The sequence below is a fragment of the Xenopus laevis genome, chromosome 9_10S (assembly GCF_017654675.1).
Source record: "Xenopus laevis strain J_2021 chromosome 9_10S, Xenopus_laevis_v10.1, whole genome shotgun sequence".
Taxonomy (NCBI): Eukaryota; Metazoa; Chordata; class Amphibia; order Anura; family Pipidae; genus Xenopus; species Xenopus laevis.
This window is the reverse complement of record NC_054388.1, coordinates 7,673,479-7,694,308: the sequence shown is the minus strand read 5'-3', so window position 1 is coordinate 7,694,308 and position 20,830 is coordinate 7,673,479. Positions and strand designations below refer to the sequence as shown.

General features: G+C 43.5%; 1 long non-coding RNA gene and 6 other non-coding genes across 8 annotated transcripts; all 7 read left to right on the top strand.

Moving 5' to 3' along the window:
* The first annotated feature begins 2,565 nt into the window (after positions 1 to 2,565).
* LOC108702579 lies at positions 2,566 to 6,183 on the top strand. Of its 2 annotated transcripts, none has more exons than XR_001933313.2 (8): positions 2,566 to 2,698; positions 3,388 to 3,589; positions 3,850 to 3,912; positions 4,379 to 4,447; positions 5,072 to 5,137; positions 5,363 to 5,433; positions 5,763 to 5,815; positions 5,959 to 6,183. It is a non-coding gene; the product is annotated as an uncharacterized LOC108702579 (long non-coding RNA). The 2 variants fall into 2 exon arrangements; XR_001933312.2 differs by having other exon boundaries at positions 2,567 to 2,698; positions 6,087 to 6,183.
* On the top strand, positions 3,679 to 3,773 carry LOC121399235. The gene has a single exon (XR_005964844.1). It is a non-coding gene; the product is annotated as a small nucleolar SNORD12/SNORD106 (small nucleolar RNA).
* Positions 3,992 to 4,081, top strand: LOC121399236. The gene has a single exon (XR_005964845.1). It is a non-coding gene; the product is annotated as a small nucleolar SNORD12/SNORD106 (small nucleolar RNA).
* On the top strand, positions 4,505 to 4,598 carry LOC121399234. The gene has a single exon (XR_005964843.1). It is a non-coding gene; the product is annotated as a small nucleolar SNORD12/SNORD106 (small nucleolar RNA).
* LOC121399237 lies at positions 5,205 to 5,299 on the top strand. The gene has a single exon (XR_005964846.1). It is a non-coding gene; the product is annotated as a small nucleolar SNORD12/SNORD106 (small nucleolar RNA).
* Positions 5,499 to 5,590, top strand: LOC121399233. The gene has a single exon (XR_005964842.1). It is a non-coding gene; the product is annotated as a small nucleolar SNORD12/SNORD106 (small nucleolar RNA).
* LOC121399238 lies at positions 5,921 to 6,012 on the top strand. Its single transcript, XR_005964847.1, has one exon. It is a non-coding gene; the product is annotated as a small nucleolar SNORD12/SNORD106 (small nucleolar RNA).
* Positions 6,184 to 20,830: the final 14,647 nt, after the last annotated feature.

Sequence of the window (20,830 nt, the reverse complement as noted above, 5' to 3'; positions counted from 1 at the left end):
CGCACGACGGGATATGATCGAGCGCAGATTTGATTTTCTTTGGGTGCTTTTCAGATGTTTCGTTACACATCCACGTGGGGCCGAGAAAAACTGCCTCTGTTTATATATAAAACCGTGTCGCTTTAGATGTTGTGTTTTATTGCGCTCCAGAAACGAGCGCAGTAAAAAAAGTAATAATAAGTAAAAAAAAAGTTCCCGCCTACGGTAAAGCACGAGCGCAAAGTTCAGTAACGCTTTTTTTGGTTCATTGTTACGCCAGAATTTTTTCTCCCCATGGATTGTAAGTAAAACGTAGTGTTTGTCCTCTAATAAACTAATAAACATGACAAGGTGCTCGTCTGGTTCTTATACTAGAAACTTGGGTTTTATTCTTCATTTCACTTCTGGGGGAAACGTGACTATAGATCAATATGAGTCTAACTGAGGGGTCAGTTTAACCCTTGTATAGTTCCAGGGGTACCCAGGGCACAAACACTCACCCCAAATCTCCCCCTAACTGGCCTTCAGACTGGACCCCCTTAACTCATAACAATGTTACAGATATATAGAAACATTGGGGTAACAGTCACCCTGCTATAGTTCCAGGGGTACCCAAGGTACAAATAAGCACTCACCCCAAATCTCCCCCTAACTGACCTTCAGACTGGGCCCCCTTAGTTCATAACAAGGTTACAGATATATAGAAACATTGGGGTGTCACCCTGCTATAGTTCCAGGGGTACCCAGGGTACAAATAATCACTCACCCCAAATCTCCCCCTAACTGGCCTTCAGACTGGGCCCCCTTAGCTCATAACAAGGTTACAGATATATAGAAACATTGGGGTAACAGTCACCCTGCTATAGTTCCAGGGGTACCCAGGGTACAAATAAAGACTCACCCCAAATGTCCCCCTAACTGACCTTCAGACTGGGCCCCCTTAGCTCATAACAAGGTTACAGATATATAGAAACATTGGGGTAACACCCTGCTATAGTTCCAGGGTACAAATAAACACTCACCCCAAATCTCCCCCTAACTGGCCTTCAGGCTGGGCCCCCTTAGCTCATAACAAGGTTACAGATATATAGAAACATTGGGGTAACAGTCACCCTGCTATAGTTCCAGGGGTACCCAGGGTACAAATAAGCACTCACCCCAAATCTCCCCCTAACTGACCTTCAGACTGGGCCCCCTTAGTTCATAACAAGGTTACAGATATATAGAAACATTGGGGTGTCACCCTGCTATAGTTCCAGGGGTACCCAGGGTACAAATAAGCACTCACCCCAAATCTCCCCCTAACTGACCTTCAGACTGGGCCCCCTTAGTTCATAACAAGGTTACAGATATATAGAAACATTGGGGTGTCACCCTGCTATAGTTCCAGGGGTACCCAGGGTACAAATAAGCACACCCCAAATCTCCCCCTAACTGACCTTCAGACTGGGCCCCCTTAGTTCATAACAAGGTTACAGATATATAGAAACATTGGGGTGTCACCCTGCTATAGTTCCAGGGGTACCCAGGGTACAAATAAGCACTCACCCCAAATCTCCCCCTAACTGACCTTCAGACTGGGCCCCCTTAGTTCATAACAAGGTTACAGATATATAGAAACATTGGGGTAAGTCACCCTGCTATAGTTCCAGGGGTACCCAGGGTACAAATAAGCACTCACCCCAAATCTCCCCCTAACTGCCCTTCAGACTGGGCCCCTTAGCTCATAACAAGGTTACAGATATATAGAAACATTGGGGTGTCACCCTGCTATAGTTCCAGGGGTACCCAGGGTAGGAATAACCAATGGGACTATAGAAGAAATACAGAGGGTGGACTTTTTCTTTGCTGAACTGGATTGTCCCTCCGGTGGCTCTCTCGCTAATCCTGATTGGAGGAAAGGTTGTCATTTAGCTCCTGCACTTTCCAGGGGAGAACTCAATAAAGAGAGAAGAGGTGGGCGAGTCCTGTGATATGAACCAACCTCAGATACAGTAGAAGTACATAGGCTTCACTCCGAGCCATGACATGATGTAGATGAATTTAAGATAAGCAAAGAAACTGTAACAATTTAAGATAAGCAAAGATACAAATGCACTATTTTAGATGTGCAAAGAAACAATTGTAACAATTTAATATACAGTTGTCACTATTTAAGATAAACAAAGAAACAAGTGTAACAATTTAAGAGAAGCAAAGAAACAATTGTAACCATTTAAGAGAACAGGTCTCTGGGGGGAAACTGTGACTTGCAGATTAAAGGGCAATAAACCTTCATTAGCAAAACTGCAATAAAATAAAAGGGAAGCCTAAAGTCTCAGTAAGGAAAACCGGCTGAGCCTCAGTTCTACCTCCCGCCGTCGGGTGGCGCTGTGACTCGAGCATTCACTCGCTTATCGCTTATTCCAAACGTTAAGAAACACAATTACACCACATCAGTAACTCCCACATACCGAGGTTTTGACATACAAACGAAATAGCCCAACTACAGCACGCATGCGCAGACGTCCATCCTTGACCCTACTAGCCCCAGAATGCGCTTGCGTGTTGCATCACGCCGGCTTTGATTGGCGCGCAGACGTAAAAAAGGAGCCGCGCTTCCCGATTGAAACGCTTTACGCACGTTACGCTTCGAATGTTCTGCGCCTGCGCTGGCTGCTTCCTATATATGTCAGCGAACAACGGAAGTGCGGTCTTTCACAGCGGTGCGGCCGAAGCGGTAGGTCATAGGGAATCCATTGGCATCGGGGTTGTTGCTTTGTCGTTTAGTGCTTTGTTTGGTCTCTACATCCCTTGCTGGCTCCATGTACAGTCCCTTGTCTGTATTAACAGCTCCTGCTATAACTTGCCTACATTTCTTTTCTACTGGCCACTTCCTTGGCTACTACTTGCCCCAGATCCCCCCCCCATTGCAGGGAATAACAGCCCTAAAGCAACACGTGTATAAATCAGGTCTGTCCTTCAAGCTGAGGTGTTTGAGCAGCAGTATGAGAGTTATAGTTCAGCTCTACTGTTTATTTATCTTTCTTCCACCCCTGTCCTGAATCAACTGACCCAGTAGAGATCAGAAGCCTCTTCCCAGGTCCAGCCTCTTGTCTGTGATTTAACAGGCTGTGTTTCTTCCAGACGTGATATTTAATTAATTTTCCTGGTCATATCAATTAAAGATCATGTCTGGAACAAACCCAACCTGTTTAACCACAAACAAGAGAGGCTGGACCTGGGAAGAGGTTTCTGATCTCTACTGGCTTATTCAGGACAGGGGTACAGGAAAGATAAATAAACAGCAGAGCTGAACTGTAACTCTCATACTGCTGCCCAATCACCTTAGATCTGATCCTATTCGTGCTTGTGTGTGATTTACATTCTATTCGCCTTCTAATCTCTCTAAAAAATTTCTGTTTGCAGAAATGGGACACGGGTTGCTGTGGATACTTGAGCTTATCCCAGTGGGAAGCAAAGATCATGATCGGGAGATGATCCCCTTTCACTGATGGGTCTGAACGTAAAACTTGGCTTTACAATCAGTTAAAAGAAATCATGGGGCACCTCTATATACCTGCCCGAACTTATTAGGGAGGCTGAAGCCTGACTGAAGGAACAAAGCAAGGTAAGTAGCTCTGATGTTCCCTCTATTTCTACATGTGCTCCAGACTTGGGGCAGAAGGATCTCTAGCGATGTCCTGTTGTTGGGCTACTGCTGATGTCCCAAGTGATGACTGAACTTTTTTCCCCAACAGATCGACACTGTTGACTTGTAAAGCTTTTAAGCCAGTTTTGTCTGATACATCAGCAATTTGTTTCTAATTAATTTCCCTTTCCCAATTAAGGAATGCTGAGAAATGTAATTTTTTTTTTTTTGACCTATAGAAGTTCCGTGAGTCTCTGCTGAAGACGTCGTTACTCCCATGTCCAGCCAGTGACACGTCTATGGTAAGTGTAGAGCTGTAGTTCTACGTAGAATAAAGTTCTAAGCGGAGTCTTCCAGTTCCACCGCTGCTCTAGGCCTATTGCTGACGTACGTGATGACTAAACTTTTTTCCCCAACAGATCGACCGTGTTGATTTTGTTGCTTATTAAGCCAGTTTTGTCTGATGTCGGCAACTTTTTTCTAAATTATTTTTAGAGATGCACCGAATCCACTATTTTGGATTCGGCCGAATCCTTTGCAAAAGATTCGGCCGAACCCTAATTTGCATATACAAATTAAGTCTGGGAAGGGATTTTTTTTTACTTGTTTTGACAGTCAAGCGATTTCTCTCCCCACCCCTAATTTGCATATGCAAATTAGGGTTCAGCTGGGCAGAAGGATTCGGCCCAATACCTGGATTCGGTGCATCCCTAATTAATTTCTTTCTCAATTAAGAAATACTAAGGAATGTCGTTTTTTTCTTTAAAGGGCTATGGAAGTTTCAGGAATCTCTGCTGAAGGCGTTTACACCCATATCCAGCCAGTAAATCTTCTATGGTAAGTGTAGAGCTGTAGTTCTGGGTCTTACAGTTCCACCGCTGCTCTTGGCCTATTGCTGATGTCCAAGTGATGACTGAACTTTTTTCCCCAACAGATCGACACTGTTGACTTGTAAAGCTTTTAAGCCAGTTTTGTCTGATACATCAGCAATTGTTTCTAATTTATTTTAGTTTCCCAGTTAGAGGAAAGCTTTATCAGAAAGGTCTATATAAATACACCAGTAAACCCCCAGAGTAATGCTGCTCTTGAGTCCTCTGTCAATAGAAACAGTACATTTCTTTCCTTCTATTGTGTACTCATGGGCTTCTGTATCAGACTTCCTGTTTTCAGCTTCAACCTCCAGGGCTGGGGCTTGAGCATGCTCAGTTTGTTCCTTTCTCCCTGCTGTAATCTGAGCTCAGAGCTATGAGAGCAGGGAGAGACTCGGGCAGGAAGTGATGTCACACCAAGCTAATATGGCAGCTGCTATCAAACCGTTTCTAGAGCAGTTTACTCGGGTATTGAAAAGCATTGTGCAGAATAAATACTGTTATAGCTTGCACTAGTGTGGCTGATCTATTGGCAAACTGCTTCGGTAGCTTTCCTTCTCTAAGAAATAATTCAAAATGTCTTTCTGTTAAGGACTATGGAAGTTCCATGACTTTCAGCTGAAGACGTCTTTACTCCAATATCCAGCCAGTGATTATGGTAAGTGTGAGCTGTAGTTCTGCGTTGAATAAAGTTCTTACAGTTCCACCGCTGCTCTTGGCCTATTGCTGATGTCCAAGTGATGACTGAACCTTTTTTCCCCAACAGATCGACACTGTTGACTTGTAAAGCTTTTAAGCCAGTTTTGTCTGATACATCAGCAATTGTTTCTAATTCATTTCCCTTTCCCAATTAAATACTGATAGTGGTTTTTTTTTTCTTAAGGGATATGAAAGTTCCATGATTCTCAGCTGGAGACGTCGTTACTCATGTCCAGCCAGTGACACATGTTTGTGGTAAGTGTAGAGCTGTAGTTCAACTAATCTGAGTCTTCCAGTTCCGCCGCTGCTCTTGGCCTATTGCTGACGTACGTGATGACTGAACTTTTTTCCCCAACAGATCGACCGTGTTGATTTTGTTGCTTATTAAGCCAGTTTTGTCTGATATGTCGGCAGAATGGTCCAAAATAAAGTTAACTCTTTACAATGAAGTCTTCATAATGGATAAAACTTTAGTTCCCCTTGGAATGAATATTGTTTAAGGCCATGCTTCCCTGTTACTGGAGAATGTCCCATATATAATGCTGTGTCTAATCCTATTTAACATGGATTCCATTCTGTTGCAGAGTAACAGTAATACCAGTCGATCCATGGGAACAATAGAACATATTCCTCATGGGTAAGTCTTACAATGTTCCTCTACCTCCTCTTGAAATAATTCCTTGTAACAAAAGGGCAGGGCTATAGGCCTCTTTATAGAGCTGACCCACTATCTGGATCTCACTCTTCTGTGTGTGATGACTACACTTTTTTCCCCATCAGATCGACAGTGTTGACTAAAACCTGATTTAAGCCAAATGAGTCTGATGCAGAGAGTGGATCCAGATTCTTTATGAACTTGGTTCTGAGCTTTACATTGAACCCCGAGATAATTCCACTTTTCTTTGCAGCTGCACAAGGTGCAACACTGACAACTGACCAGTGGATGGCGCTACAGATACTAAAGTGTCTTTAATTTGTTAATAAAGATTTCATATTCAACTTTAATCTGACTTTTCTTGTCTCTGTTGGGACTTCTAGTTCCACATCACAAATGCTGATAACTGCAGCAGTTATACAATGTCAATTATACAGAGTAGTGCAGCCCATTAAGTTGCGTGTCAAAGGGGTCGCTGACCCTAATGGGTGCTTCCTGGTTGACGAGCAAATGGCAGGTTGAAGCAGGGATTTCTCTCCTAATGTTCCATAAATATATAGTTTTCATACACGGACACATTACCCTGCTTATAGAAACGTTTTACTATGGAAGCGCTCAACCATTTGTATAAAGAAACTCTTCTCCAGGGGACAGAACATTGCAGCCTTATAAAGGGTTTCCATTAAAGGAGAACTAAATCCTAAAAATGAATGTGCCTAAAAATGCCATATTTTATATAGTGAACTTATTGCACGAGGCTAACGTTTGAGCTTGTCAATAGCAGCAATGATCCAGGACTTCAAACTTGTCACAGGGGGTCACCATCTTGGAAAGTGTCTGTGACACTCACATGCTCAGTGGGCTCTGATTGGCTGTTGAGAAGCTAAGCTTAGGGCTCGTCACTAATTATCCAGCAGAAAATGAGCTTCCCTGGCTGTAATATAAGCTGATGCTACAGGTTTGCTGATTATTAAATTCTGATGCTAATTGCACTGGTGTCTGTGCTGCCATGTAGTAATTATTTGTATTAATTACTAATCAGCCTTATATTGTGCCATTTCTATTCTATGTGTACTGTATATTGTGAGTGGGTCCCTAAGCTCAGTAAGTGACAGCAGCACAGAGCATGTGCAGTGAATCAGCAGAAAAGAAGATGGGGAGCTACTGGGGCATCTTTGGAGACACAGATCTTAACTGCTAAAGGGCTGTGGTTGCCTTGGGCTGGTACAGAAGCACAAAACATCATGTACAACATTTCTACCTACTTCTTTAGTTAAACTTTCCTTGTCCTTTTAAGTTGAGTAGCATTTCTACTTTTAACACATAGGGACCTGGATCTTGCATATTTATTTTCTTGTTCAGGTGCAAATGGATCGACTAATAGAGTTGCTGCTGACTAAAGGCTTTAAAGTAACAGTGTACAAATAACTGGGTAAATAGTAACAGTGGGGTTCCCATCGTGCAGTCCATGTCGCTCCGTGGTGCTCACTGGTATAACCCCGGGCCGGTGCAGTTTTCTGCTGATAGGAGCACTAGCCGGGGTTTCAGGTAAGTCAATACAATCACTTGGGGGTGTCTAACATTTGGCACCCCAAGTGCACAAAGCCTTTCCTTCTCCTTAAAGACTGTACAAAGTTATAATTACTTGAGTGCACTGGACACATTAAAAACTACATGGGGGTGCTGCCATGCTGAATATCCCAAATATGTACAATGGTGACTTTAAGGCTTCCCTGATCTCTTTTTTTTTTTTTTTTTTTTTTTTTTTTTTTTTTTTTTTATAATAAACTTTTCTTACAATTTAATTGTAGATATGAAGTGCTGAGATCATAGGCAATTAGGTTAAACCTTGTGCATTTTCTTCTAAACGAGTTCTAGTGCTCTGGTTATTTCCCCAGGCAGAACAAAAGGTTTAATTGGAACCCCCTGTTTCTTTTCAGCAGAGCAGCGAGTGGAAGTTGAAATGGTTCTATTGCAGCATTTGCCAAATCTAAGGCACTTTCTTCCGTTCTGCAATAAAAGACTCTGATTACTTCCGAGATCAATAACATCTGCTTGTCCTGAGACTGCGCACACTTGTTATTTGCCAGAGGAAGATGATGATTTCAGACTTGGCACAGATTGGAATGAAAGGGGGAAATATAAATCTTCTGAGTTAGAGTTCATCATTCAGACACTTGCACAGAGTTTCCTTTTATATCAGAAATGGGTCTTCTAGTAAAATCATTGTCCAGAATTGTCCCTTCCCAGAGACTATTATCCACTGTTACTATAGGCACCATCTCTCCCTACTATACCTGCTATTCCACAGTCACACTCCCTTCCCAGAGACTATTATCCACTGTTACTATAGGCACCATCTCTCCCTACTATACCTGCTATCCCACAGTCACACTCCCTTCCCAGAGACTATTATCCACTGTTACTATAGACACCATCTCTCCCTACTATACCTGCTATCCCACATTTACACTCCCTTCCCAGAGACTATTATCCACTGTTACTATAGACACCATCTCTCCCTACTATACCTGCTATCCCACAGTCACACTCCCTTCCCAGAGACTATTATCCCACTGTTACTATAGGCACCATCTCTCCCTACTATACCTGCTATCCCACATTTACACTCCCTTCCCAGAGACTATTATCCACTGTTACTATAGACACCATCTCTCCCTACTATACCTGCTATCCCACATTTACACTCCCTTCCCAGAGACTATTATCCACTGTTACTATAGACACCATCTCTCCCTACTATACCTGCTATCCCACAGTCACACTCCCTTCCCAGAGACTATTATCCACTGTTACTATAGACATCATCTCTCCCTACTATACCTGCTATCCCACAGTCACACTCCCTTCCCAGAGACTATTATCCCACTGTTACTATTGGCACCATCTCTCCCTACTATACCTGCTATCCCACAGTCACACTCCCTTCCCAGAGACTATTATCCCACTGTTACTATAGACACCATCTCTCCCTACTATACCTGCTATCCCACAGTCACACTCCCTTCCCAGAGACTATTATCCACTGTTACTATAGGCACCATCTCTCCCTACTATACCTGCTATCCCACAGTCACACTCCCTTCCCAGAGACTATTATCCCACTGTTACTATAGACACCATCTCTCCCTACTATACCTGCTATCCCACAGTCACACTCCCTTCCTGTTAAAATCAGAGGTAACAGCAGAGACCAGACTGTTGAGCTTCATACATGTGCCAGTCTCTGGGAATGGGAAACTACTTACAAATGTATGATCTTTATTTTACATTGCAGAGCTAACACAGAGAAAGACAGGGGGGGGGGGGCTGGGATGTAATTTATCCCTAACCAGCAAAATGAATTGCTCATTAGCCTTTGCTCTTTTGGTGAGAATAAAAATCATAATGAAAACAGAAGAGATAAAAGATACAGAGAAGTGGTGATGAACAATATCATCACCCTTCAAGTGGACATGGGCTTATTGATGGGGTCCTTGTTCCCTGACTTTACTTAAGTAATGGTTCTTCTCCAATTCTGAGGCCTCCCTTTATTCCAGGCCCTCCATCACTTTTGGCTTTCTGCCTCTGGAGGAACACAAAGAGGGAGAATTATGGGTTCCCTTCCTTTTTTATACTCGAGAACCAACAAATGCCTATGAGACACTTGAGCCCACTGCTTTTTTTCCCCGCTGGCCCAGGCCGACCCTGGGTGCAATAGAATGTTTCCACAGCTGTCCAGGGAAGAAGTTCCTTCAATGAGAGGCCCTCAAGTCAAGAAGACTCTTAAGGTGGCCATACTCTATAAGATCTGCTCATTTGGTGGTCTTTCCCAGATATGCCCACCAACGGCAGGGCAATATCAGGTTAATCCGAACATTAGGCGCCGATGGGATTTAGGACCCCATCAACTAGCCAATATAATCCTCAATCGCCAGAAAAAACAAACCGTCCCGATTGATATCTTGGCCAGATATTGATCGGGGAGACCCGTCGGAAGCCCCCCATACACTGACAGATAAGCAAATTAGTCTAAATGACTGATATTGGCAGTTTTAATCTGCCCCTGTATGGCCACCTTTATTGAAGAATCTTTCCAATTAACTGCTGCCATATTTGGGCACTAGAGGGCACAATTCAATTTCTAAGGAGCAGAACGGCTTTGGGTGTAAATTAAAGGGGAACTTGATTTTAGAACTTAAAGTACAACGTAGAGGCTCATATTTTAGGGCGAGAAATTATGCTGCCTCTGAAATTCCTTACACTGCTCTGTTGCCTGTTTAGGATCATCATTACCCAGCAAGCCATTTAGAGGCAGGAGTTTTCATTTTATTATGTTATTTATCAGTGCTTTTAGCCCACTCCGAGATACACAATGAAAAGGACTGCAAGGTGAGAAATGACAGTCAAACCCACTCTTTGGGCTGTTACTCTCTCATCTACAAAGCATTAAATATTTTGAAAGATGCCATTTGTATTCCTCAGCATATTTGTATGTGACTTTCTTGCAAGGAACATCATTAAACTGGGGCCGATCAGTTTCCCGTTTCAGTATCCTTTTTTTATGTGACCCCCACCGGATGGACGGATGAAATTTCTCCGAAATGCAATCTTTGTCCTCGATCTCCCCGGCTGAAATCATCTTTCTTTGTTATTTTTGGCATAGGATTCTGTTCATTAATGCGCTGACGGTTGGGATGACGCAGCATAATCTGAGTAGGTTTCCATGAAGAGTTTGAGAAAGTGGGGCTCTCCATAATAAACTAGAAATGGCTAAAAATGGGCTTGTAAGGAAGGGGACACTGGGATACCAACAAAACTCCCGGTGGGTGTCAGTAGACCCTCTTGCTTCTAACCATTTAGCCGATTTCATGGTCATTCCCTATTTATTTATGGAGAAAAATGCTTAATAATAGAAGAATATAGAAGGTAGATATAAAAGACTAGGAGAATAAAAAGAGTGAGGAGAGGAGGAATAATAGTTTGGAAAATGGGCCCACGGTCTACGGTTTCCTGGACGATGGTCTAAGATTTTCTGGTGGGCCAACGGTCAAAGGTTTTCTGGCGGGCCCACAGTCTAAAGGCAGAGACACACGCTCTGATTCGGGGAGATTAGTCGCCTAGCGACAAATCTCCTCTTCTTCGGGGTGACTAATCTCCCAGAACTGCCTCCTGCTGGCTAGAATGTAAATCGCCGGTGGGATGGCAATCGGTGCACTTCGTTTTCCAAGTCCGAAGTTGCCTCACGAGGAAAAGACTTTGGAAAACGAAGCACTACGAAGCCACCCCGCCAGCGATTTACATTCTAGCCGGCGGGAAGGCAGTTTGGGGAGATTAGTCGCCCCAAAGAAGAGGCAAAAAATCTCCCCGAATCTGAGCGTGTCTCTGCCCTAAGGTTTTCTGGTGGGCCCCTGGCATTCCAGTCCTACACTGACCACAGCCATAATATAATGGCGGATGGAGACTAGGGCTCTTCTGCAAACTTGCTATAAGGTGCATTTTTGCCACCCTCTTTTTGCACCTAACAATTGAAAGCACGGCAATGGGTGCATCCAATATGGGGGTAAATTTATCAAAGAGTGAAGTTCCGCCACTAGAGTGAAATTCCGCAGCTCTCAATTCATTTCTATGGGATTTTGAAAGAGGTATTTATCAATGGGTGAAGTGAAAGATCACCCTTTGATAAATACGCGTATAAAAATCCCATAGAAATGAATGGAGAGTGGCGGAATTTCACTCTAGTGGCAGAACTTCACTATTAACTTCACTCTTTGATGAATGTACCCCATGGAGTACAAAGTGTTGTGTCTTTGTAAGGGATGAGCATGTGGGCGGCTCCTGGACATCCCCATGCATGCATCATATATTGTGATTGTGCCAAACAGTGTCTGGAGGCATAAATAAATATACTTTTATTTATATACAAAGTATTTCCTACTTTGAGGAACAGTTTGAGGCACTGGCTTAACTAGATATTACTGGGCCCCACAGCAAATTATTTTTCAGGTCCCTAAAATGTCTAAAGGTTGACCTGTTTTACCAATATTTATTGAAATTGTTTATGAATTAGGGTCTGATGGACCTCCAGGGTCCAGCCAGGTCCATTTGCTGAGACGTAAGTGGAAGAACCTGACTGACCTGCACAGAGCCCTGACCTCAACCCAACTGAACACCCAACTGTAAACAGGTCTGATCCTCAACATCAGTGATTGGAAGCAAATCCCAACAGCAATGTTCCAACATCTAGTGGGAACCCAGAAGAGTAGGGGCTGATATAGCAGCAAAAAGAAGAGCAACTTCATAGTAATCCCCACGGCTTTGCAAGTAAATGTTGGGCAGGCAGGTGTCCACAAACAGGAGCATTGGAACTCTAGAGAAAAAAACATGTCTATCTGTGACACAATGGCATTTCTGCATGTATATTGGCCCCAAGCCTTGTTCTTAAACAACAACCGTGTGTTTTCTCTCTTGAGTATTAACCAATACAGAATTATTTATAAGCCGGTTCTCTCTGAGACCTTAAGTGTAACTTGAGTCAAGGAACATGGTAATCGGACATTGAAAGACTCAAGTTAACACAATACGTTTTCTGGTTAAACCCAACTAATTAATGGTGACCTTTAAACTCAGGGCAATGACTTCTACTAGTCTACAATGCACTCCAGCTTTATCCACCCATAATTAATGACGACAAATATATATATATATATGTCCAAAAATGTGACCTTTGTTTTAATCTCATATTCTTTTCGCGTAAAATATAACATATCATTGCGGGCGTAAACGCGGTACCTGGAGATATTGGATAAACTTAATTAGCATGGAATTAAAAATTCACTTGCAGGAAATTATCTGGGTAATGAGACAAACATTTAGTTTGAGGTGAACGAGAGGGGGCTACGGGGAGTACGTGCACTTGGAGCGGCTAATGGATGAAATGCCTTAATTCAGCAGGTGTACGAGCTATAAAAACCTCCTTATGAATATTAACCTGCCTCTGGCTATGTCACGGTCGTTAGGTTAGAGGCTGATGCAAATGCAAGTAGATCTGCAGCTGGAGAGGGTAATGTGTTATAGCGCAGCTTGATTTCATTTAGTCCAGTGGTGAAGTCTCGGAGACCTGTAGCCAGAGCAAAATAAGGCTAAATCCTCCTGAAACAGTCAATAATCACATGCTCACTGCTTGGCTTTTGCTCCTAAAACCTGAATGTCACTCAAAGAATGGTGGGTGGAGAAACCCATATACCTGTACCTGCATTCAGGACCGCCATCAGAAATCGCAGGACCCCATATGACAAAATTTCTTGGGCCCCCTGGGCTGCGCCCACCGCAAGCCCCACCTACAGGTCCGTCCTCCCCACCACACAGTAAAAAAACAAAAAAGATATTGGTGGCTAGGGTTCCCACATGTTAATAAAAAGATATTGGTGGTCAGGGCCCGCCATAAAAAAACATTTGTGGCCAGGGCCCCCCCATTAAAAAAATATTGGTGGCTAGGACCCCACATGAGAAAAAAAATGGTGGCCTAAATTGGTGGCCATGCCCCCCCCACACACGTTATAAGAAAATTGGTGGCCAGGGCCCCTTAAACGTCCATGCCTTCCCGAAGTCAGCAGCTCTCAGAAAGATGGGGGGCCAGCTAATCAAGTAAGTATGGCGTGGCCGAGCCCCCCTTACCCACGGGGCCCCCTACAACTCTCCCCCTGTCCCCCCCTGATGGCTGCCCTACCTGCATTTTACCTGTATTTCACACCCCTCCCTGCAGGTACATGCATGGGCTTTTGGTAATAAAAATTGGCAAAGATTGGTGCAACTAAAGACATTCAGACCCCAGGGCAAAATTAGTACTAGAGCTCCAACATTGCCCAAGCTGCTGAGCCCCTCTACCTTCTGCAAGCCCACAATTGCTTCAGGGCTCATGGAGGCCTAGTGTAATTTGTAGCTCTATAACTCCAATGGTGGTTACACCTCTGAGGGCAAAATTGCTGATCCACCATACCCATGTCATGGTAATGACTACTTGCTGGTCCCAACTAGTTCCTTTTGTTCATATTCTTCATAACTGCTGCCTTGTTGCATGGAACACCTCTGCACTTTCCATTAAATATTCTTTTTGTGATTGTGATTTTATGATATTCTGAATTTTACACTGCTGTCATGAATGTGTAACCTGAGGAAGATGCCATATTCACCGGGCTGCCATCAGGGGGGGGGCAAAGCAGGTACAGCTGTACCGGGCCCGGCGGTTTTTGAAGCGCGAAGTCACGAAGAATCGAAAGCCGTCAAAGCTGACGAAAGGACTCGAAGCCGCTGTAAGGATCCGAAAGTCACCCTAAAGACCTGAAGCTGACCAACTGAGTCGAAGAAGAGAAGGAGCCGAACAAGAGGAGAATGAAGAAGACCTAAAGGTAAGTTCCACTAAACACCAATGGTTTTTTTTTTTGTTTAAATCCCTGATCCCCAATGTATTTTTATAACTTTTATGGGGGACCCTGGACACCAGTGTTTTGTTTTTTTAACTTATGGGAGGTACTGGCCACCAATGACTTATTTTAACTTGTGGGGGGTCTGGCTACCAATGGTATTTAACTTGCGAGGGCATCCCTACAAGTTAAAAAAAAAAAACAATTGGTGGCCTAGCCACCAACATTTTTTGATAACTAGTGGAAGGGTGGTAAACTAATAGGGGGGGAGCTGGCCACCAATTATTTTTTTTTTAACTTGTAGGGATGCCCTGACCACCAATGTCTTTTTATAACTTGTTGGGGGAGTTATTTTTACTGTTTCAGCTCGGATGAATGTGTGGCTATTTTACTGTGGTGTGGTGTAGGGTGGGCGGGATCTGAGATGGGGCTTTGGGTTGTGCTGGGGCGGGGACAGGGGGCCCAGAAAATGTTGTTGTATGGGGGCTAGGGATGTAGCGAACGTCGGAAAAAAAGTTCGCGAACATATTCGCGAACTTGCGCAAAAATGCGAGCGGTTCGCGAACGGTTCGCGAACCCCATAGACTTCAATGGGAAGGCGAACTTTAACATCTAGAAAAGACATTTCTGGCCAGAAAAATGATTTTAAAGTTGTTTAAAGGGTGCAACGACCTGGACAGTGGCATGCCAGAGGGGGATCAAGGGCAAAAATGTATCTGAAAAATCTGCCTGTGTGTGCTTGGAAGAGATAGTGTAGGGGGAGAGCTGTTAGTGATTTCAGGGACAGATGATAGTAAGCTTGCTGGCTAGTAATCTGCTTGATACTGCTCTGTATTGGAGGGACAGAAGTCTGCAGGGATTTGAGGGACATTTTAGCTTAGGTAGCTTTGCTGGCTAGTAATCTACTGTTCTCTTTAAACAACTGCCATACGTTGACCTTGTAGGCATTGTTTGCCCAGTTTTTTTGGACGCAGCCACTGAAGCACAGTTGCCAGAAAAAATATGCCATATAAATGCTGAAAATAGTCATTTTTCGCCATACGTTGACCTTGTAGACATTGTTTGCCCAGTTTTTTTGGACGCAGCCACTGAAGCACAGTTGCCAGAAAAATTATGCCATATAAATGCTGAAAATATAAATTTTTTTGGTTGCAGCCACTGAAGCACAGAGGCCAGAAAAATTATGCCATATAAATGCAGAAAATATGCATTTTTTTGGTCGCAGCCACTGAAGCACAGTTGACAGAAAAATTATGCCATATAAATGCTGAAAATATAAATTTTTTTGGTTGCAGCCACTGAAGCACAGAGGCCAGAAAAATTATGCCATATAAATGCAGAAAATATGCATTTTTTTGGTCGCAGCCACTGAAGCACAGTTGCCAGAAAAAATATGCCATATAAATGCTGAAAATAGTCATTTTTTGCCATATACGTTGAGTCAACGTATGGCAAAAAATGACTATTTTCAGCATTTATATGGCATATTTTTTCTGGCCTCTGTGCTTCAGTGGCTGCGGCCAAAAAAACTGGGCAAACAATGCCTACAAGGTCAACGTCGTTGACCTTGTAGGCATTGTTTGCCCAGTTTTTTTGGCCGCAGCCACTGAAGCACAGAGGCCAGAAAAAATATGCCATATAAATGCTGAAAATAGTCATTTTTTGCCATACGTTGACCTTGTAGACATTGTTTGCCCAGTTTTTTTGGTTGCAGCCACTGAAGCACAGAGGCCAGAAAAAATTAAACCAGTAGGGTTTGCACCCTAGTTTGTAACGGTGGCGGAGGGAGGAGGAGGACGCTAAAGGACAGCTGTGTGTGGAGTCATGAGGCTTGAAGAGAAGGACAGCTGCATAGAAGTCAGAACAAGTCTTCCGGCGTGCAGTAACCCTCCGAGATCCACCCCTCATTCATTTTAATAAAGGTCAGGTAATCGACACTTTTGTGACCTAGGCGAGTTCTCTTCTCAGTTACAATCCCTCCTGCTGCACTGAAGGTCCTTTCTGAGAGCACACTTGAGGCTGGGCAAGACAAGAGGTTCATGGCAAATTGTGACAGCTCTGGCCACAGATCAAGCCTGCGCACCCAGTAGTCCAGGGGTTCATCGCTCCTCAGAGTGTCGATATCTGCAGTTAATGCCAGGTAGTCCGCTACCTGCCGGTCGAGGCGTTCTTTGAGGGTGGATCCAGAAGGGTTGTGGCGCTGCCTTGGACAGAAAAACATTTGCATGTCTGACGTTACAGACTGGCCAAAGGGCTTTGTCCTTGCAGGTGTGCTCGTGGCAGGATTACTGGCACCTCTGCCCCTGGAATGTTGATGAGTTCCTGAAGTGACATCACCCTTAAAAGCATTGTACAACATGTTTTGCAGGCTGGTTTGTAAATGCCGCATCTTTTCAACTACTACTTCAGTCAACTACCTCTTCAGCATTTTGGGAGTTCAGGGTCATTGGCTTTTTAAAACTGGGCAATTTGCTAGGGCCACAGGATTGCATAGCAGCACGGCCCCTAGCACGGCCTCTGCGTGGCGGCCTGCCTTTGCCTGGCATTATTTTTAAAAAAACAACAACAACAACAAAAACTCAGTTGGTTTTTCTGGAAACGATAATACACACAGCTAGATGGCGGGTTGAAGAAAACACTGTGCAAATAATGCCTACAAGGTCAACGTATACACTACTACAGCGGTGGATACGGATTACGTAAAATATATGAATGCTGCTTGAAAAAAAGTAACTCAAGTGGTTTTTCTAGAGACGATAATATTATCAATATTTAGACAAAATGTGAACAAGCTCACACAGCTCGATGGCGGGTTGAAGAAAACACTGTGCAAATAATGCCTACAAGGTCAACGTATACACTACTACAGCGGTGGATACGGATTACGTAAAATATATGAATGCTGCTTGAAAAAAAGTAACTCAAGTGGTTTTTTCTAGAGACGATAATATTATCAATATTTAGACAAAATGTGAACAAGCTCACACAGCTCGATGGCGGGTTGAAGAAAACAGTGTGCAAATAATGCCTACAAGGTCAACGTATACACTACTACAGCGGTGGATACGGATTACGTAAAATATATGAATGCTGCTTGAAAAAAGTGACTCCGGTGTTTTTTCTGGAGACGGTAATATTATGGATATTTAGACAGAATGTGAACAAGGTCACACAGCTCGATGGCGGGTTGAAGAAAACAGTGTGCAAATAATGCCTACAAGGCCAACGTATACACTACTACAGCGGTGGATACGGATTACGTAAAATATATGAATGCTGCTTGAAAAAAGTGACTCCGGTGTTTTTTCTGGAGACGGTAATATTATGGATATTTAGACAGAATGTGAACAAGGTCACACAGCTCGATGGCGGGTTGAAGAAAACAGTGTGCAAATAATGCCTACAAGGCCAACGTATACACTACTACAGCGGTGGATACGGATTACGTAAAATATATGAATGCTGCTTGAAAAAAGTGACTCCGGTGTTTTTTCTGGAGACGGTAATATTATGGATATTTAGACAGAATGTGAACAAGGTCACACAGCTCGATGGCGGGTTGAAGAAAACAGTGTGCAAATAATGCCTACAAGGCCAACGTATACACTACTACAGCGGTGGATACGGATTACGTAAAATATATGAATGCTGCTTGAAAAAAGTGACTCCGGTGTTTTTTCTGGAGACGATAATATTATGGATATTTAGACAAAATGTGAACAAGCTCACACAGCTCGATGGCGGGTTGAAGAAAACAGTGTGCAAATAATGCCTACAAGGTCAACGTATACACTACTACAGCGGTGGATACGGATTACGTAAAATATATTATGGCTGCTTGAAAAAAGTGACTCCGGTGTTTTTTCTGGAGACGGTAATATTATGGATATTTAGACAGAATGTGAACAAGGTCACACAGCTCGATGGCGGGTTGAAGAAAACAGTGTGCAAATAATGCCTACAAGGTCAACGTATACACTACTACAGCGGTGGATACGGATTACGTAAAATATATTATGGCTGCTTGAAAAAAGTGACTCCGGTGTTTTTTCTGGAGACGGTAATATTATGGATATTTAGACAGAATGTGAACAAGGTCACACAGCTCGATGGCGGGTTGAAGAAAACAGTGTGCAAATAATGCCTACAGGGCAAATAATGCCTAAAAGGTCAACTTATACACTACTACAGCGGTAGTAAAATAAAAAAAAGTAAAATAAAAAAAAATGAATATTAAAAAAAAAAATTAAAGTTGGTGCTGCTGAACTACTAGGAGCAGCAGATTAGCACACCAGTCCCACTCCCCAACACTGCTAGACTAATAGCACTGGGCTCTTATAGTAGTAGTAGTAGTAGTAGTAGTAAAACAACAAAAAAATAAATAAAAGCAGTCCTTACAAGGACTACTGTTATTGCAGCAGTCAGCAGATGAGATCAGAAGCAGGACAGCTGCCCACTGCAGCTACATACAGAGCACTGCAGTAGAAGGTAGATTACTAGCCAGCAAAGCTACCTAAGCTTAAATGTCCCTCAAACCCCTGCAGACTTCTGTCCCTCCAATAACAGAGCAGTATCAAAACGATTACTAGCCAGCAAACTTTCAACTGTCCCTGAAATCACTAACAGGCAGCAGCTCTCTCCCTACACTATCTCTTCAGCACACACAGGCAGAGTGAAAAAACGCTGCAGGGCTTCGGTTTTTATAGGGAAGGGGAGTGGTCCAGGGGAGAGCTTCCTGATTGGCTGCCATGTACCTGCTGGTCTGGGGTGAGAGGGCAAAAAAAAGCGCCAACAATGGCGAACCCAAAATGGCGAACGTCGCGCGACGTTCGCGAACTTCCGGCGAGCGCGAACACCCGATGTTCGCGCGAACAAGTTCGCCGGCGAACAGTTCGCGACATCTCTAATGGGGGCCCGTGATTTCCGATGGTGGCCCTGAACTCAATGGTCCCACAGGCTGACACCAGCAGAAATCCCACCATTGCCTTCTTTGTAGACCATCTTCATCATGTCTACATGTAGCTTGCTCCTCCACCAAGCAAACTAGAGCACATAGTGGCTACAGAATGGCAAATGTGGCCAAATATAAAGCAAAACAGGAAGGAAGAAATGCACATGAGTAACATCAATTATACTCCCCCCAAAACTCCAAGTGAACTTTCCACCATCTCCAACAAAGGATGTATTTGTCATTCTGGAACGGAACCCATTTCCCCAGTGTCTAAACTGAATCAGATGTCATCGGGAATTATATATATATCCATCTAATTCAGATCCTATCCCTCCAGTTACAAGAAAATAATGACTTCTTCTCTCTAATTACGGCATTGGATTACCTCTCATAAACTTCATTATGTGTTTATTGGCTAAATCGAAATATCTTTCATTTGACTTAATAGCTTTTCAGGACAAGCCAGGAGATGATATTCCCGTCCATACGCCATCAGAATATCAATTGTTCTTGCATGCAAATGGCTGGGGGATCCCATATCGGAGGTGAAAAGGAATAACTTCAGAGTAGCTGTGGTCAGTGGAGGAACGAGCAGGGGGTCAGGAGGTGCAACTGCATCAGGAGAAAGAATGTTCTGGGCACACAGTCAGCTATATCCTTATTTAGTACCGTCTATGGGAAACAATATGATCTCTCCTGCCCATACACTCAAATACAGATCCAGTCTTTTGCATCAAATTAGATTGAAATCAGAAATACACTATTCTATTTATATGCAAATCCAGGCGCCATTAGACTGATTCCTTGATCTAATCCCAGAGATCAGCTGTCTTGCCCCAGCAGCTAGCACTTAGTCAGGTTACCGCAAGTAAGGACATCTCCCGCATGAATATTTCACAGCAGGCAGCTGTAAGGATACTAGCTACACTATCCGGCAATCCTGCACACAAACACTGAATTATTAAAAGGCAGCAATTCGTATCAGATTGATATAATTTCTAAGTCTGGAAATGAGCTGCTGCACGGTAGGGCTGATTGTCTCCTAGAATATCTCCTGCTGCTGATTGGCTAATCACTCAATCACTCACGCAAGAGACTCACCCAATGTCGGACTGGGACAGCAGGGGCCCATCAAAAAATCTTAGACCAGGGGCCCACTCTCAGTACTATTTTTCTTCCTCACTCAAACTCTATTCTTCTAGTCTCTTTTCTTTACATGCCATAAACTATTATTTAATCTAGTTAGCCTTTGTGTTCTCATAGAAATAGGGAATGGCCATGGAATAGGCCAAATGTTTAGAAGCAGGAGGGCCCACTGAGTTTTCCTGGTATCCCGGTGGGCCAGTCTGGCACTGGAATCACCCAATGAGAATCCACCTTATTTTGTGGGTTACCAAAGAACCACAAGATGTCCCCATCAGGGACAGTTCCCATAAACCCTTTCTTATTCCCAACATAGGACAATATAACATCTATAACATTTAGCATCAATAACATCGAATTCTTGCAAGTGGACCCTTGATCTCAGATATTCTAGTGGGACCTAGGAGCCCAGTCTAAAGGTGGCCATACACAGAGAGATCTGCTTGTTTGCCAATGTCGCCAAATGAGCGGATCTCTCCC